This window comes from Cebus imitator, unplaced genomic scaffold (assembly GCF_001604975.1).
Source record: "Cebus imitator isolate Cc_AM_T3 unplaced genomic scaffold, Cebus_imitator-1.0 Scaffold38, whole genome shotgun sequence".
Taxonomy (NCBI): domain Eukaryota; kingdom Metazoa; phylum Chordata; class Mammalia; order Primates; family Cebidae; genus Cebus; species Cebus imitator.
The window spans coordinates 573,967-577,870 of record NW_016107353.1 but is presented as its reverse complement, the minus strand read 5'-3'; the positions used below and the strand labels follow the sequence as shown (position 1 = coordinate 577,870).

Genomic DNA, 3,904 nt, shown 5'->3' with positions numbered 1-3,904 from the left:
TGTTCAGCAACTGTGTATTGCCGTATCAGAGGCTCCAGAGCATGGGCTGTAAAGTCACACAATGCCAAGCTTCTGTCCCTGGTTTCTGTCACCTTGAGCACATTACGGAACCCCTCAAATGATAGTTACCTCATCTGAAAAATGGGAATAAAATAAATACTATTTCATTCTTGGGAGAAATGAGAAAATGGCCAGACCCCGAAATCCCCTTCTGTGTTGTGTGGTTCAGGCAAGGGCTGCACTCCCCTAGGTCGTCTCCCCAGTCTGCACTCTGGGTGCGTGTGGGAGCAGGAGCTGGGGCGCGGGTTCGCCAGCAAAGTAGTTAGAAACAATTCCGCTCCTTGACAACAAAATAACAGGAGCCAGAACCGAGGTCTAGCCCAGGGCCTGGCACACGGTAGGCGCTCAATAAATAGTCTGTGGAAGGCAGGGAGGGACCACGCGGTTGAAGAAGGGATTAAGAAGTGTTTAGAGATGAACGACTGGCCTTGGGGACAGAGGAGATGAGACAAGGCTTCTGGTAGAAACTTCAGCATTCCCTCCCGGAGTTGCGTCTCATTCTCTGAAATTCCTTCTCCATCACGCACTCCAGGCTGCGAAGACGAGGTGGACTGTGGAACGGGACCGGCGAGGGCAAGCCCGGGGCTGGTGGAGGTTACCTGGCCGCGGCCGGGAGGTGCCGGGCGGCGGGGCGGGAGGTGCCGGGCGGCGGGGCGGGAGGTGCGGCCGGCGGGCGCGGGCCCGTGATTGGGACTCCGCGAGAAGGCCTGGGATTGGAGGGGCCCGGCGGAGCCCGCGAGGAGGTGACGCGGCTGCGGAGGTGACGCGTGCGGTCGCGCGCCCCTTCCGGCGCGGGGAGGGCGCTGAAGATCGGGGCCGCTCGGCCGCAGGCCGCCTCCAACGCCGCGGGATGTAGCGCGGGGGACCGCGGCCCCCAGCACAGCCCGCCCGCCCGGCTGTAAGTCTCCCTGGGGCTGCGCTGTGGGCGGGGACTCGGCGAGAGCGCGGGGACCCTGGAGACCCCGGGGAACCGGCCCAGGCCTGCGGAGGCGACAGCCGTTGGGGGAACCCGCGCCGACGTGCCGAGAGTCCCGGGCCCCCGCCCTGGAGACGCCCGGCCTCCGGGCGTCCAGGCGGTGGAGGTTGTAAACATTTCCGGCCCCTCCCACTGCGCGCCGCCTCCGAGGCGGCCTAGGTGCGGTGGGCGCCCGTCCCCTGCTGTCCCCGGCTGTTCCCCGACTCTCTGTGAGTGCTGCGCCCTTAGCCCCGCGGGGTGGAGATGCCTGGGTTCCCCGGGTCGGGACCAGACAGCCAGAGATAAACCTGGCCCCGAAGCCGCCGCGCTTGGGGAGGGAGGGCTGCGGGCCTAGGTCGCGAACCGCTCTCGGCGGGGAACACCTGCCCAGGGTGGCCAGGAAGCCCTAAGGTTCCTCGACCAACCATCTTTGGCAGGTCAAGCCGTGACAGTGCCCCCACCTTGATGAGGTGGGAAGGAAGGTTGGTGATCGCTCTGCAGGGTTAAGGTAATCCTGAAGGCTGAAATGCGGGGCAGAATCTAAGCTACTTTGGGGAAAAATGAAATTTCATTACCTTGGAAATCTAGAATTGATGTATGCTTTCTTCTATTTAAGAATTTTGGTCTTCAAGCCTTTGATTTTCAGAAAATAGATAAGTGCTTTCCCTCAGTTTCTGGTGCTTCGTGGGAGAATGGGAAACTGCCAAGGCCAATTTTAGTTTACCCAGTTTCAGATGTCAGAGGAGCACTAAGAGGCCATGGTACTTTGCTAGATTAACCGTAGTATTTCCCTCAAGTAATTTAGAAGAGGGGCTAGAAAATACAGCAGAGAATACATAGGCTGCCGTCTTCAAAACAAATGAAGATTGTAATGGCTGGTTCTTTTCTGAAATGAAGTAATAGTGGGATCTGTTCGCTGCTTTTCTCTTTTGCTAGTAGTTGGGTAGACTACAATGGTGCAACTGCGGTTCCTGAGGTTGTATATTATCTTTACACTGCCAGGAATTTAGAGTGGTGCTAAACAGACTTCAATGTCAGTGTTCCCAGCTTGCAGCCACTAAATTTATTTACTCCAGAAGTAACTTTTATGTACCCGTATTGTGATTTACACTTGGGAAGTCAGTCATAAAAACTGATGTTACCTGTGAAGAAGGCCCATCTTAGGGTAGACCTCCGCAAAACTACCTAATTGCAGAGTAGAATCTGAAAGCCTTCTTCTATTCTCAGTGGTCAAGACTTTGCCAGCAGGTGGGAGAGAATCTCAGAAAAGTAACAGGAAGCAGCGTTAATCTACTGATCCCCATTGCTGATAGAAAAAGTACACCACGTTAAGTAGGCTTTTAGGCTATTTTCAGTTTCTTCAGTCTGGCCTCATTTTACCTTTCCAGTACTCTATGGAAAAATGAATTGTTTACTGCCCTAGGGACTGTGTTCCTTCATGGTTTTGTTCACACCATGTACCCTCCTCGAATGCCCTGTTTCCATCTCTACCTATCAAGATCCTTTCATAAAATCTTCCACAAAACTTTTCTGATCACTTCAACTAAAGTTGCACTTTTCTTTTGAATTCCTCCTGCACGTAATGGCACTAAGCCTTGTAATAATATGAGGAAAGTTACTTCCCCCATTTAGAGGCCAGCAACCATTTTCAAGCCTCTGACCCCTCTTTGCCTTGTCTCTGTGGCCACAATACCATGCATATTGTAAGTAATCAATCAGTATTCTCAGATTAATGAAGTATAGAAATTGCCCTTCTTTCTAGGCCAGAACGTTTGTTCTCTCCTTCCATAGGAAATTTCCTTTTACTTCTAATACAAAGCCAAACTGAAACCCTTTAACACTCCTGCTACATTATCCTGTCCCATCTACTTATTATCACACAGGTAAAATAAGCAGTCGTTTTCTTATCTAGAAACTTTGTTAATTATGGTGAAGCTTTTTCTTGGACCAGTACTCATCAACAGTTGTTATGTCCATTTGTCCCTAATGTCACTTCCTGGACTTCGTTCCTCTCACCATGCTCAAAGTTGATTACCTTTTTCCTGCTCAGAAATGTTGGGGGCATAGGCTGGGCACGGGGGCTTATGCCTGTAATTCCAGCACTTTGGGAGGTCAAGGCAGGCAGATCACGAGGTCAGAAGTTTGAGGCCAGTCTAGCTAACATAGTAAAACCCCGTCTCTACTAAAAATACAAAAAATTAGCCAGGTGTGGTTGTGTGCACCTGTAATCCTAGTTACTCAGGAAGCTGAGGCAGGAGAATCATGTGACCCGGGAGGCAGAGGTTGCAGTGAGCCAAGATCACGCCATTACACTCCAGCCTGGGCAACAGTGGGAGACTCAGTCTCAAAAAAAAAAAAAAAAGAAAGAAAGAAATGTTGGGGGCATGAATAATGTTACAAATTTTAAACTTTGTAACTATCTTGGATTGAAAAGATCCTTGAAAGTACCCTTTAGCCAAACCACTTCCATATATGCATCTAGTTTGCTTTTGTTTCATTAAGGTTTCTGGGGTACATGGTATAAAGTGAGTACTATATTGTGCAATTGTATTGACCATGTATCTGTAATGTATTTGAAAGATGGACATTAAAAATGGGCTTTCAGCCAGGCGCAGTGTCTCACACCTGTAATCCAGCACTTTGGGAAGCTGAGGCAGGTGGATCAACTGAGGTCAGGGGTTCGAGACCAGCCTGGCCAACATGATGAAACCCTGTCTCTACTAAAAATACAAAAATTAGCCAGACATCTGGCAGGTGCCTGTAATCCCAGCTATTCAGGAGGCTGAGGCATGAGAATCACTTGAACCTGGGAGGCGGAGGTTACAGTGAGCCAACACCATGCCACTGCACTCCAGCCTGGGGGAATAGAGCAAGACCCTTGTCTTAAAA

The 3,904-nt window shown here is 50.9% G+C and overlaps 1 protein-coding gene across 4 annotated transcripts in view; it reads left to right on the top strand.

Moving 5' to 3' along the window:
• The first annotated feature begins 751 nt into the window (after positions 1 to 751).
• The window catches only part of ADIPOR1 (adiponectin receptor 1), an 18,696-nt gene continuing 15,543 nt past the window's right edge, over positions 752 to 3,904 (top strand). For 2 of the 4 annotated variants that reach the window (XM_017525333.2, XM_017525328.2), the window contains exon 1: positions 752 to 958. The gene's annotated coding sequence lies outside the window, so the exon portion shown is untranslated. Of the gene's footprint in view, positions 959 to 1,112; positions 1,246 to 1,439; positions 1,524 to 3,904 lie in introns of those variants that run through there. The other 2 variants (XM_017525329.2, XM_017525331.2) reach the window with 2 other exon arrangements.